We start from the raw sequence: 15283 nt of genomic DNA, 5'->3' as shown, positions 1-15283 counted from the left end.
TGACATCACTTCCTGTCTTCCATAGAGACTTCCTGTCTGGGTAGAAGTGAGATCACCACCTTGTGGAGTTCAGAGGAACTGCAGCCCAGAGAAACATCTCGTAGTGTGAACACGGCCTTGTGCTGTGTGTGTATGTACTGTATATCCTTATAGATGGGGTCATCTCCACTCCCACCAAGGGGGATAGAAATATATTACTGCTCGGGGGGGAGACATTTTGGCCCCTTTGATTTTGCAGTAAAATTGATGGCAGATTTAGTCATGTAGAACATCTGTTATATGGATACAAAGAACCCCAGCCGAGAGTAAAGGGTGGAAATGGCTCCTGATCCCCAGATTTGGGCAATTATGTCACCAATATAAATAGAATAAAACCCGCGCTATGTGTAACAACTCAAATACCTACAAAAATAACTTATACCGGACTGCTGCTGTAACAAAGGTAAGTATTCTCTTTATCAACTAGAAGAGCATTATGTGTCACAGCGCTGTCCTATTGTGTGTGCACATAAATCATCACAAATACACTAAAATATGTGGATAGGTTCTCAAAATAATATTACCTGCAGATCTACTGCTTTCACTTTACACCTACTTCATTGATCTTATGGTGTTTATCAATAAATGAAGTAAACTGATCCATGTGCAAATTTATATACAACATAAAGTGCTTTGTACTCAATATGCTGTTCCCTGCAGATCCACTGCTTGCACTTTGCACTTAATTTTTGAATATTTGCTGCTATATTAAATAAACTAAAAATCTGTGCAAGTTCATGTAATCATACAATATGTTGTACTCAATATAGTGTTCTCTGCAAGTCCACTGCTTCCACTTTGCACTTTATAAAAAAAATATCCACCAATCAATGAAAAGTTGATAAGATGTAAAGTTCTCGGTGCTCCAAACTGTGCCAGCTGTAGTGTAGCCACGCCTTCTTCCACCTCTTACACACGTGATGGTGAGGGCGCCCCCTTAGTAGTGCTTCCCCACTCACCAGAGCAATATGACTCCCAGCTTTTCAGCACTGGAATCAAGCCATCAGACAGTTGCAAATCAGTGGTCTTGCTATCAGACAAGTTTTTTTGGTTGGATATTCAACACAGAAAAATTAAATATAAGATAATGTAATATATAAAATAATGATTACACAGAGTTGTCACACATACATCACCCTCTCTAACATTTACAATACGGTATGATTTTACTGTGCAAATTTAAAGATACAGAGCCCCAAATATCAACCCATTGGCTACAAGCTGACATTTTTGCACTACTAAATGGCTTAAAAACAAAATCTCCCATTGGACCAATACGTTTACAATGCAGATGTGTCATACACACTCCCCTACATGATATCTTACAATACAGTATGATTTTACTGCGGAAATTTAAAGATACAGACACCCAAATATGAACCCATAGGTTACAAACTGACATTTTTGCACTTCTAAATGAGTGAAAAACAAAATCTCCCATTGGACCAATACGTTTACAATGAAGATGTGTCATACACACCCCCCTCTATGATATCTTACAATACAGTGTCATCTTACTGTGTAAATTTAAAAAGACAGAGCCCCAAATACAGGGGCGGACTGACAACTATTGCCCCCGGGCAATAGGAGATTATGGGGCCCCCGGGCAATATGAGGTTATGGGGCCACACAGTATACACACACACACAGTATACACACAATATACACACACAGAATACACATACACACATTGAAAAGGTACTGGAGAGGCGGGGCAGCTATAATCTTGGGATTTTTTTAAAAAACACAGATTTTTACATACTGTCCCTGGTTTTATTGAGGCTGGCAACCCTGATGGGGCCCCTTAGTGGCATGGGGCCCTCGAGCAGTGCCCGAGTGCCCGAATGGTCAGTCCGCCCCTGCCCAAATACTAACCCATTGGTTCTAAAAGCAACAATTTTCAAAAGTTATAAATACTTAAAAAATAAAATCTCCCATTGGAGCAACATATTTACATTTACAGCCCTTTATACAACTTTGTGTGACCGTGTGTATGCAAGACAAGTTTGAGCCAACATCTGTCCGATCAATGTCCGACCGTGTGTACAGGGCATAATGGTTTTATGCCCCCCTAAACGGGGAGTGGATTGTTCAGGGATGATGTGGTTGAATCGGATGGGTGGCAACCCTACAAGTATGCAATCTCAGTCATTACATAATAGTTGATTAAATCTACTATAGGTTTGGTCGACTAAAATCTTATGTTATTTAGTCGACTAAAACTGAAACAATTCAGATGACTAAAATATGACTAAAACTAAATGGCAGCTTAGTCAAAACTAAAACTAAATGAAAATTTGCAGTCAAAATTAACACTGGTATACAAAAAATGTAGAAAGATAAATAAAAAAAGGCAAACAAAGGGTACTGAAAAATGTTAGTAGCAGTAAATCAGCCAGTTCTACTGAATTCAACAGAATAAGTTTATCCACATCATCCATGAACAATCCACTCCATGTTTAGGGGGGGCATAAAACTCCCTGTTTAGGGCGGCTGTAAAAACATACTTTTAGTAGCTTTTTACATTGGCGTTAATGCACGTTTAACCACGCTAGCTTTTAGCACCAGAGTCGGATCATGATGAAAAAAAAAAAAAAACTGGCATCTGGTATGTATTTTAATTGAAACACCCCCCACGCCAAAAAAAAAAAAAAAATGGCATGGGGTCCCCCCCAAAATCCATACCAGACCCTTATCCAAGCACACAGCCCAGCAGGTCAGGATAGGGGGAAACGATCGAGCGCCCCACCCCATCCTGGACCATATTAGGCCACATGCCCTCAACATGGGGGGTGGGTGCTTTGGGGCAGGGGAGGCCTGCACCCCCCCACCCCGAAGCACCTTGTTCCCCTGTTGATGGGGATAAGGGCCTCTTCCCGACAACCCTGGACGTTGGTTGTCAGGGTCTGCAGGGCTCTTCCTTCTGATTTCTTCTCCCTCCTGCAATGTTGTCATCCTCTGGTTCTTCTCCCTCCACTGATGTCTTCTTCCGCTGCTGTTTCTCCTCTCTCCACTGTCTTCTCCCTCTGCTGTTTCTCCTCTCTCCACTGTCTTCTCCCTCTGCTGTTTCTCCTCTCTCCACTGTCTTCTCCCTCTGTTCTTCCTCCGATGTTCTCTCGACGCTCTCTCCCACTGTAATGCTAGGGCCACCGTGTGCCATTACTTATATAACCATGGGGCAGGGCCACCCGGGGATGTCATCTGGAGGCCCCACCCCCTTGTGACATCACCACCCGGGGCATGATGGGGCGGTGTCACAAGGGGGTGAGGCCTCAGGATGACATCACCGGGTGGCCCCGCCCCATGGCTATAAAAGTAATGGCACACGGCGGCCCTAGCATTACAGCGGGAGAGAGCGTCGAGAGAACATCGGAGGAAGAACAGAGGGAGAAGACAGTGGAGAGAGGAGAACCGGCAGAGGGAGAAGACAGCGGAGAGAGGAGAACCGGCAGAGGGAGAAGACAGCGGAGCGAGGAGAACCGGCAGCAGAATAAGACATCAGCGGAGGGAGAAGATATCAGGAGAAGAGACGCCGGAGCTGCTTCAATAAATTACTTTGTCAAAAACCTGAGTACTGTTTTTATTTTTGACTTTTTTTTTGGGTGAAAGGGTAGGGGTACATTGTAGGGGGGGGGATCTGGGAGTCCCCTTTGCTTCCAGATTCCCATAAGCCCCCCACCTGCAGACCCTGAGAACCACCGAGCAGGGTTGTTGGGAAGAGGCCCTTGTCCCCATCAACATGGGGACAAGGTGCTTTGGAGTGGGGGGCACAGGCACCCACCCCCCCATGTTGAGAACACGTAACCTGGTAAGGTCCAAGAGGGGGCGCTCGCTCGTCCCCCCTCCTCTTTCATGACCTGCCGGGCTGCGTGCTCGGATAAGGGTCTGCTGGTATGGATTTTAGGGGGTACCCCAGGAACGTTTTTTTTTTCATTTTGGCGAGGGTTCCCCTTTAAGATCCTCAGCACACAAGCCGCACCGTAAGTCAGATCATCATGATCCGATTTCTGGTGAAAATTCTATTCAAATTAATGGTCTCTCATAGGGAACCATTGATTTTGATATGTCAAAAAAAATGCTTGACGAGGCTTACCGCAGCTGTATCCAGCGCTAAGCCACATTTAGCCTCTTTTACCAGTGTCAGATGTTTTTACAGCTGTAACGCCGGTCCTCAGAACGTGCTGGCCCTGGCGTTTTTTCTTTGCAGCTTGAGGAGCTCAGAGGAACTACACTCAAGAGAAACGTCTAGTAATGTGAACACGGCCTTGTACTGTGTGTGTATGTACTGTATATCCTTCCCCTTTCTCCTCCCTGAGTGTGTATGAAGAGGCGGAGCTCTGAGTGTGTATGAAGAGGCGGAGCTCTGAGTGTGTATGAAGAGGCGGAGCTCTGAGTGTGTATGAAGAGGCGGAGCTCTGAGTGTGTATGAAGAGGCGGAGCTCTGAGTGTGTATGAAGAGGCGGAGCTCTGAGTGTGTATAAAGAGGCGGAGCCCTGAGTGTGTGTGAAGAGGCGGAGCTCTGAGTGTGTGTGAAGAGGCGGAGCTCTGAGTGTGTATGAAGAGGCGGAGCTCTGAGTGTGTGTGAAGAGGCGGAGCTCTGAGTGTGTATGAAGAGGCGGTGCTCTAAATGTGTATGAAGAGGCGGAGCTCTGAGTGTGTATGATGAGGCGGAGCTCTGAGTGTGTATGAAGAGGCGGAGCTCCTGCTGGAACAGCGGTCGGAGGAGGAGTCTAGGAGGGAGATGACAGAAGACGCAGCAGACTTGCAGGAGTGAGCGAGGAGGATCCAGTTCCTTTGCCATCGGAGGTGAGGAGAGTGTGAAGGATGTTGGTGACTCTGGTAGATGAAAAGCTGGGAGTCATATTGCTCTGGTGAGTGGGGAAGCACTACTAAGGGGGCGCCCTCACCATCACGTGTGTAAGAGGTGGAAGAAGGCGTGGCTACACTACAGCTGGCACAGTTTGGAGCACCGAGAACTTTACACCTTATCAACTTTTCATTGATTGGTGGATATTTTTGAACAAAATTAGTTCATTGAAGTAGATGCAAAGTGGAAGCAGTGGACTTGCAGAGAACACTATATTGAGTATAAAATATTGTATGTTTACATGAATTTGCACAGATTTTTACTTTTATTTAATATAGCAGCAAACATTATGAGATTAGTGAAGTAGGTGCAAAGTGGAAGCAGTGGATCTGCAGGGAACAGCATCTTGAGCACAAAGCACTTTATGTTGTATATAATTTGCACATGAATCAGTTTACTTCATATATTGATAAACACCATAAGATCAATGAAGTGGGTGTAAAGTGGAAGCAGTAGATCTGCAGAGAATATGATTTGAGCCCCTAGCACTTTATATATGAATGTCTCCACATATTTTAGTGTATTTGTGATGATTTATGTGCACACACAATAGGACAGCGCTGTGACACATAATGCTCTTCTAGTTGATAAAGGGAATACCATAGTTGCCAACATTGTAAAAAAAAAATGTGGGACACTTTTGTGGCTGTAGGCGGAGCTGTCCAATAATTAGGGGGCGGGGCATTCACCAGCAGGCGTGGCCTATCAAAAACAGACAAGGGCGGCGCGCGAAGCGCGCCGCGCCGAAAAATGGGCGTGGTTTACGCGAAATTGTGGGCGTGGCTTAAATGGGCGTGGCTCTAGAGGGTGTGGTTAGAGTCTGAAATGAATGAGGGATGGAGAGGGGGGGAGAGGGGGAGAGAGAGGGAAATGACGGGACAGCAGCCCCAGATCCTACACAATAAAAATATGTGTATTCTAGAAAGTTTAACAATCAGCAGATAAAGATACTCCAAACACCTGGTGTTAATGCTTCAATCATCCCGGCACCATGATTGTTATGGTGTCAGGATGATTGAAGCGCATTATTTCTATTATTACATTGTAATATAAAATGAAATCATTCAACTCACCATAATGCAGAATCAGTGGGATCCCTGAGCGTGTCACCTGCCACGTCGCCTGCCACCAGCCGTCCGTCCTTGCTTCAGATGTCCGAGCAGAGTCCGTCCTTGCATCAGGTGCCCCCAGCGGAGCCCCCCTCACACCAGGAGTCCCCGGCGGAGCCCCCCTCACATCAGAAGTCCCCAGCGGAGCCCCCCCTCACATCAGGAGTCCCCGGCGGAGCCCCCCTCACATCAGGAGTCCCCGGCGGAGCCCCCCTCACATCAGGTGTCCCCGGCGGAGCCCCCCCTCACACCAGGAGTCCCCGGCGGAGCCCCCCTCACACCAGGAGTCCCCGGCGGAGCCCCCCTCACACCAGGAGTCCCCGGCGGAGCCCCCCTCACACCAGGAGTCCCCGGCGGAGCCCCCCTCACATCAGAAGTCCCCAGTGGAGCCCCCCTCACATCAGAAGTCCCCAGCGGAGCCCCCCTCACACCAGGAGTCCCCGGCGGAGCCCCCCCTCACATCAGGAGTCCCCGGCGGAGCCCCCCCTCACATCAGGAGTCCCCGGCGGAGCCCCCCCTCACATCAGGAGTCCCCGGCGGAGCCCCCCCTCACATCAGGAGTCCCCGGCGGAGCTCCCCCTCACATCAGGTGTCCCCAGTGCCCCCGCCTCACATCAGGTGTCCCCAGTGCCCCCCCACTCACATCAGGTGTCCCCAGTGCCCCCCCCACTCACATCAGGTGTCCCCAGTGCCCCCCCCTCACATCAGGTGTCCCCCCCTCACATCAGGTGTCCCCAGTGCCCCCCCCCTCACATCAGGTGTCCCTCCCTCACATCAGGTGTCCCCAGTGCCCCCCCCTCACATCAGGTGTCCCCCCCTCACATCAGGTGTCCCTCCCTCACATAAGGTGTCCCCAGTGCCCCCCCCTCACATCAGGTGTCCCCCCCTCACATCAGGTGTCCCCCCCTCACATCAGGTGTCCCCAGTGCCCCCCCCCTCACATCAGGTGTCCCCAGTGCCCCCCCCCACTCACATCAGGTGTCCCCAATGCCCCCCCCACTCACATCAGGTGTCCCCTGTGCCCCCCCCCCACTCACATCGTGTCCCACAGCGGTGCGCGCGCTCACCCCCCACCTAGAACCCCCGCCCCTTTCCATAACAGACTGGCAGCGGGGCGGGGGGTAGGCGGGGCGAGGCGGAGCGGGGCGGGCCGAGGCGGGGCGAGGCGGAGCGGAGCGGGCCGAGGCGGGGCGGGCCGAGGCAGGCCGAGGCGGAGCGGGGCGGGCCGAGGCGGAGCGGGGCAGGGGGTGGGCGGCGACGCAGAAGCTTCGTCTAGCCCCCCCCCCCAGCCGTCTTCCTGAACTCCAACAAAATGGCGGCCGGCGGAGACAATGTCTCCGCCGGCCGCCGACCTCTAGCGGCGGCGGCGGTTTCAAAAACCGGAACCGAATTTTTCGGGACAATTCCCGGGACGCCACAAATCCGGGAATGAAGTCCAAGTCCCGGGAATGTCCCGGGAAATTCGGGACAGTTGGCAGCTATGGAATACTTACCTTTGTTACAGCAGCAGTCCGGTATAAGTTATTTTTGTAGGTATTTGAGTTGTTACACATAGCGCGGGTTTTATTCTATTTATATTGGTGACATAATTGCCCAAATCTGGGGATCAGGAGCCATTTCCACCCTTTACTCTCGGCTGGGGTTCTTTGTATCCATATAACAGATGTTCTACATGACTAAATCTGCAATCAATTTTACTGCAAAATCAAAGGGGCCAAAATGTCTCCCCCCCGAGCAGTAATATATTTCTATCCCCCTTGGTGGGAGTGGAGATGACCCCATCTATAAGGATATACAGTACATACACACACAGCACAAGGCCGTGTTCACACTACAAGACGTTTCTCGGGGCTGCAGTTCCTCTGAGCTCCACAAGGTGGTGATCTCACTTCTACCCAGACAGGAAGTCTCTATGGAAGACAGGAAGTGATGTCAGGGACAGACAGGAAGTTCCGGGTGAGAGGTGAGTCGGGAGGAAGTAGAGAGAAGACATTGTTGGATGAAGCAGCAGAGGAGGTAATAAGATCTTATTTTCTATTTACACCCAGTAACCCCCCGTCATGTCCGTCCTCTTCCTCCATAGTCACTGTGATGTCTTTTATCTCCAGCAGATGATGATACACACATATATAGTGTGGAAATGTAGAATAACCCCGTATATTACAATGAGGGAATTTATGGTCTGTACCACGAGGGGAGTTATTGATGTCAGTAAATGTCGGTTCCAGACATTGTATGTGGGGGGAATGAAATGATAATTAAAGGTTGGGATTAGGGAAGATTTCTGTAAGATTTTACACAGGAATGATCAGCGCCCCTCCAGAGACACTATGATGAGTCTCACAATAGGAGTCTGAAAGGGACTGGATTTTAGGGGGATGAGATGGTGAACCCGGAGTGGGGGGTAATTTTATCAAAAAGACGTCCAGATGGGAATCAAAATGTATTTTCCAGCTGAATACAATTGTACCGGCAATATTGATTCAGCTGTTTGCTTTTGATCTGTTTTATGCATCTTTATAGTATTTTTATATTGTTTATCCAGTTATTGATGATTATAAATAAAGTGTTGTATGAATTTAGTGATATATGATGAGATAGAAGATGTTTTAGTTATTCTGGGCTATGAATGGTTAAGGAATCTGGGGGGGGGGGGGGGTAGTAGGAGCGCTTTTTTGGACCTCTTCATCTGCCAATCGCCCTCCTGGACAAAGATTGGCATTTTCCAATCCAAACACGTGGGATGTCACCAGATAGGAGAGGAGCCCTCTCTGTTTACATCTAAGTGGTATCTAGCCCACCATCCCCCGGAGAATTTGTGGCCGTGACTCCCCGTATTCCCCATATACTGCTATAGAAGTGTCTATTGCTTCACAGGCACCGGGCTGTTCTGTGCAAATCCACTGCAACAGAGCAGGTAAGTATAATATGTTTGTTATTTTTTATGGAAAAAAAACAAGACTTTACAATCACTTTAGGTCTTTAACCAGTTGCCACCTGCCCACCGTCATATGACGGTGGGGCGGTGCGGCTCTCGTTCTGGGCCGATGTCATATGACGGTGGGGCGGTGCGGCTCTCGTTCTGGGCCGATGTCATATGACGGTGGGGCGGTGCGGCTCTCGTTCTGGGCCGATGTCATATGACGGTGGGGCGGTGCGGCTCTCGTTCTGGGCCGATGTCATATGACGGTGGGGCGGTGCGGCTCTCGTTCTGGGCCGATGTCATATGACGGTGGGGCGGTGCGGCTCTCGTTCTGGGCCGATGTCATATGACGGTGGGGCGGTGCGGCTCTCGTTCTGGGCCGATGTCATGGGGCGGTGGGGCGGTGCGGCTCTCGTTCTGGGCCGATGTCATATAACGGTGGGGCGGTGCGTCTCTCGTTCTGGGCCGATGTCATATGACGGTGGGGCGGTGCGGCTCTCGTTCTGGGCCGATGTCATATGACGGTGGGGCGGTGCGGCTCTCGTTCTGGGCCGATGTCATATAACGGTGGGGCGGTGCGGCTCTCGTTCTGGGCCGATGTCGTGGGGCGGTGGGGCGGTGCGGCTCTCGTTCTGGGCCGATGTCATATGACGGTGGGGCGGTGCGGCTCTCGTTCTGGGCCGATGTCATATGACGGTGGGGCGGTGCGGCTCTCGTTCTGGGCTGATGTCATATGACGGTGGGGCGGTGCGGCTCTCGTTCTGGGCCGATGTCATGGGGCGGTGGGGCGGTGCGGCTCTCGTTCTGGGCCGATGTCATATAACGGTGGGGCGGTGCGTCTCTCGTTCTGGGCCGATGTCATATGACGGTGGGGCGGTGCGGCTCTCGTTCTGGGCCGATGTCATATGACGGTGGGGCGGTGCGGCTCTCGTTCTGGGCCGATGTCATATAACGGTGGGGCGGTGCGGCTCTCGTTCTGGGCCGATGTCGTGGGGTGGTGGGGCGGTGCGGCTCTCGTTCTGGGCCGATGTCATATGACGGTGGGGCGGTGCGGCTCTCGTTCTGGGCCGATGTCATATGACGGTGGGGCGGTGCGGCTCTCGTTCTGGGCCGATGTCATATGACGGTGGGGCGGTGCGGCTCTCGTTCTGGGCCGATGTCATATGACGGTGGGGCGGTGCGGCTCTCGTTCTGGGCCGATGTCATATGACGGTGGGGCGGTGCGGCTCTCGTTCTGGGCCGATGTCATATGACGGTGGCCCATTCAAACAGGGCATGCGTGCCCTGCACTGTCTGTTGCGGCGTGTCCCCGAGACACAGCACATCACCTACAGGGATGAACAGTCATTGGGCATGGCTGTTTGTCACGTGAACGGCCGCAATTACGTCATGGCCGATCACAAATGGTTCTCCCTTCCTAAGACCGCGCATGTGCCCGATCGGGAGTGCGCAGCGTGGTCAAGTCGGTGGCGGCGTGTTCCCAGGAACACTGCTCATCATCCACAAGGGTAAACATCAATAGAATAAAGGTAAAAGCCCCACTGAATCCATATCACCATATAATGAATTGGCAAGCAATGACTGGTTCGTCAATCAGACGGGATACCTCCTGTTATACTAGTAGTTAACTATAGAACTAAATGATGAGGACAAAGGGATGTCACCCGAATGGTGAAAAATAGGAGGGTCAGCTACAGTCTATATGCAAAAAATTGTAAGACTTTATTGATGAAACAAAATTGGATAAAAGGCGTTAGGTTCACCAGAGGCGGTACAGAACACACACCCCCTCTAGTGTACCACGCTCTCACATGTACCAATGAACTAATTACAGCTGTAACACAAAAAGACATAAAAAGTCAATAAAAAAACTACGCTCAAATAGCCCCCCATAAACTCCACAGTCCAGGTACCACTCTCAGAAGGGGGAATAATGGACACTGAGTTGGAAAATTATTCATATAAGATATCCCGTGGCTGTCCAGTAGAGTTGTCTGGCAATGGCTGGCGGCTGTTTACCACGTGATCGGCTGCGATCCATTCACAGCCGATCACTAAATGTAAACACAGAGCGGTTACTACCTGTTACTGGCTCTTCTCTCCTCACACACCGTTTGAGGAGAGAAGAGCCAGGAGCAGTGAGTTACAGATCTGTGTAGTGTCAGTGTCTGCACCAACACCACACAAAAAAAGAGAACCTGTCACATTGCCCCCCCCATTACAGCTGTCGCCCAACAGTCACCACATAAGGGCCCATCAGTGCTTATAAAAGTGCACCTGTCATCATCAGAGACTGCCATCAACGGTGCACCTGTCACCCATCAGTGACCATCGCCTCCAACTCATCAGTCAACCGTCAGTGACCATCATTAATGACCCATCCGTGACCCTCATCTGTCACCTATCAGTCCCATAAAGTGCACCAGTCACCATCAGAGACTGCCATCAGTGACCGTCACCTGCCACCCGTCTGTCACCCGTCACACAGCCCATCAGTGACCATCACCTGCCACCCGTCACACAGCCCATCAGAAAAATTTCCAAAAGAGTTTTTACCAGTGAGGAGGCATTCCAGATCCTCTCCATGACTGATGAGAGCAGTGGGGAGTTCTCATCAGATTCAAATTCCTATTCTGAATCAAATTCAGCATTTGAACCAATCAATACTAGTGGATTGGCACATGAATCAGAGGAAGAATGGATCCCTCCTAAAAGGGCACAGCGCTCTGGAAACCAGGCAGCCATCAGCAATATACCCTAGGATCAAATTCCCAGGCCAAATACCAGCGCTGCCACCAGCGATATACCCCAAGAACAAAGGTCCAGTACCAGAGCTGCCGCCAGCGACAGACCCCAAAACCAAAGGCCCACTACCAGCGCTGCCACCAGCGAAAGACCACAAGAAATGCCCAGGCCCAGTACCAGCGCTACCACAGCATCACGCCCAAATGCCAGCACAGGAACTTCAAATCCCCCAACTACCAGCACTGGATTGCCACGTCCCCAAGAGCCAGGGCCGCTACACATCTTCCAGCTGGTCTTGCCAACCCAACATGGCTGCCTTCCGACTCAGGATCAGCAAGAATTCCCCCTTTCACCGGACAGCCAGGTGTGCAGACCAATACCCCAAATTTCTCTCCCTATCTTTCAGGACAGCCACATTGAGAGACCTTGGCTCCTCCTCTTCTTTGGAAACACTGCGCCAGCCCCCATAAATTTTCACCTCCCCCTGCCAGCCTCAGTTATTTGTGTTTCCCCCGGTGGGGAGACACTGCACTAGGAACCAGGCCTAAGCAGTCAGGGAGACTGGGGGCTGCAATTGGTAAAGTCCCTACCTAAGAAACAGAGGTAGGGTACTTACCGGCCGCATCTTGTATGCCTCCCCCGCTTCACAGAGCGCTGGTGGAAGTCCGGGGGGGGGGTCCTCTTTCACAGCCACAGGGCTGTTTGCAGGTGGCATCTCAGTCCCCCCCTGTACAGCCTACAGGCCGCAGATGGAACCAGGCGGGCCGGACGGCGGGTGACGTCATTTCTGGCGGGGGGGCGGATGTGTTTCCTTTGACCCGCGACTTCCGATTCCGGGTCGCGCGGCGCTAATAGAGGGCCAGGCACAAGCTGGAGAGGAGTCGATACACAGCACAGGTGTTGAGAAGACTCCACAGGCCGCTCCACCAGCATGTCGGAAGCAGATGCTCAGACAACGCTCAGCGATGCCAGCTCCAGCCATCCTAAGGTAAGGGCATCCTGGGGAAGGGTCCCCCCTACCTAGGTTTTCCCTCCCCCCTCATGGTTCCTGTAGTGGGGGAGGGGAAGGAACCCCTCTAGGTGGGTGGAGGAGGGTGAGACCAAGTCCCTCATTCTATTGGAGGGGCTAGGCTCTTCCCATGATAGTATCTCTATGGGATGTCTGTGGGGATATTGACTGTTTATTTTTACATGTTTTTCAGAAATGTTCTGAGAAAAAAAACCCCATATAGCTCTAAAAGAAAGTGCGCCTCCTGTAGGGATACCCTAGGGGAGGCTTGGAAAAAGGTCCTATGTAAGGACTGTATTGATGCACTAGTTAATGAAAGAGCATCTAAGCAGGAGTCAGGGTTAGCACCATCAGTTAAGGAATTATCCTCAATGTTTCAATCCTTTAAAACCCTGTTTGAGGGGTTACAGGTTCCCCTTAAACCCTCACCTGCATCACATAGTACAACCCCGCTTTTAGCACAGGGCTCTGCATCTTCTCAACATGGGGCCACCACTTCAGCAGAGGAAGTGGCGGGGGTTTCCAGAGAGGAAGCTAGGGAGGAACCAGACAGTGCTACCTCCGGTTCTCAGGACGATTCGGAGAAAGAGAATAGGGACGGAGAGTCCAGAAAACCCTCAAGGTACAAGTTGTCCCTTGATGAGGTAGAGAACCTCTTGGGTGCTGTCTACACCACCCTGTGCATTCAAGAAGACAAAAAAAACCCTATATCTCCATGACCAGATGTATAGGGGCTTAAAGAACAGAAAAAGAAAGTTTTTCCTGTTCACAAGGTCCTAATAGAAACGATCAAAAAGGAATGGCAGGATCCTGAACAGAAACCCTTCTTTTCTAGGGCCCTGAAAAGAAGATTCCCATTTTCGGATGACCCTGCCTTAATCTGGAACAAGAACCCCAGATTGGACGCAGCATTCTCGCAAGTATCCAGACACACAGATCTGGCCTTCGAGGATCTAAGAGCTCTGACAGATACCATGGACAAGAGAATTGATTCCCTGCTAAAAAAGACCTGGGAATCAACTCTAGGTGATCTGAAACCAGAGATGACGGTCACTGTGGTGGCCCGTAACCTCGAACACTGGCTTACACAAATTCAAGCTCACATCGAGGTAGGTACGGCAAAAGAGACTATTTTGTCATCCTTTCCGACTATTCTGCGAGGGGTAGCATATATAGCGGATGCTTTGGCTGAGTCAGTTCCCATGTCAGCCAGGACCGCTGTACTAGCCAACTCAGCCAGAAGAGCACTCTGGCTCAAAACATGGCCAGGGTACAATGCCTCAAAAATTAAACTATGTGGCATTCCGCTGACTGGTGATCATCTCTTTGGCCCAGGTCTAGAGACAGTATTAGACCGTACCGCCAATAAAAGGAAGGCATTCCCAGTGAAACGAAAACCCCCAAATCAACCCAGGAGGGGGTTTCGTCCACAAAAAAGAAAGCCTCCCAAGTCAGAAGGGAAAAAGATTTGGAGCCAAAGGGGTAAGGGCAAAGGAGGAGCGAATTTTCACCCTCCTGAGCAACCCCGTAAGACCCAGTGACTCACTGGTCACAGTAGGAGGAAGATTGTGGGCCTTCCTTCTACAGTGGGAAGTAATTTCCCCCAACCAATTCATCTTGGGGATCATACAAAGGGGGTACTGTCTAGAATTTACAGAGCCCCCTCCACGTCGAAGCCCTCCTGGGGGCATTGAAGGAACTAGAGCAACAAAAAAGCAAAGGCTTTTCTGAACAACTAGTAATCACCCTCCTTAATAGTAAAAAGGAGGAGACACGCCAAATCTACCAAAGGGTTTTGGGGCGCTTTAGAGTATGGTGCTTGGAGAACTCCTTTAAGGTGCAGAGCCCTATAGCAGTCCTGGAGTTTCTGCAATGCGGGGCAGATAAGGGGCTAGCCATCGGTACCCTGAGGAGCCAAGTCTCAGCGCTTAGCGCGTACTTGGAAAAATCCCTGGCCATCAACCCCTGGGTGGTCAGATTTTTCAGAGCCCTTTCAAGACAGAGAACAGTGCAGGGTCCTTCCTTCCCTAAGTAGGACCTTTCCCTGGTCTTGCAGGTTCTGACTGAACCCCCCTTTGAGCCTTTAGAAGATTGTGCTCTAAAGGACCTAATGTATAAAGCTGTTTTTTTTTGGTGGCAGTGACCACTGGCAGGAGGGTCAGTGAAATAGAGGCACTTTCAGTTAGACCCCCCCCCTTTTGTGTTGTTTTTCCGGATCGAGTCGTTTTTAAGACTGACCCGTTTTTTTTATCGAAGGTGGCTTTGAAATACCATAGAAGCCAGGAGGTGATTTTGCCAACTTTTTGCCCTAATTCCTCAAACAAAAGGGAATTTAGGTTCCATACTTTGGACATCAGGAAATGTATCCTACGATATTTAGAGCTGACAAAGAGTTTAGGGAAGTCAGACTCTCTCTTTATTTCATTTTGTGGAGCAAGAAAGGGACAGAAGGAGTCTAGACGCACCTTTGCCAGATGGCTCAGGATAGCTATTAGCCAGGCTTACAAGCTGGCAGGTAGAGAGGCCCCCATGGGAATTAAAGCACACTCTACCAGAGCTATGGCAGCTTCTCAGGCGAAAAGAGCTGGAGC

At 50.5% G+C, this 15283-nt stretch overlaps 1 protein-coding gene across 1 annotated transcript in view; it reads left to right on the top strand.

Moving 5' to 3' along the window:
- Positions 1 to 7958: 7958 nt before the first annotated feature.
- LOC141121852 (uncharacterized) overlaps positions 7959 to 15283 on the top strand; it is a 52572-nt gene continuing 45247 nt past the window's right edge. The window contains 1 exon segment of the mRNA XM_073611597.1: positions 7959 to 8031. The gene's annotated coding sequence lies outside the window, so the exon portion shown is untranslated.

This window comes from Aquarana catesbeiana, unplaced genomic scaffold, assembly GCF_042186555.1.
Source record: "Aquarana catesbeiana isolate 2022-GZ unplaced genomic scaffold, ASM4218655v1 unanchor233, whole genome shotgun sequence".
NCBI lineage: Eukaryota > Metazoa > Chordata > Amphibia > Anura > Ranidae > Aquarana > Aquarana catesbeiana.
Note: the sequence above shows the minus strand (reverse complement) of the source record. Positions and strands in the feature narration are given on the sequence as shown.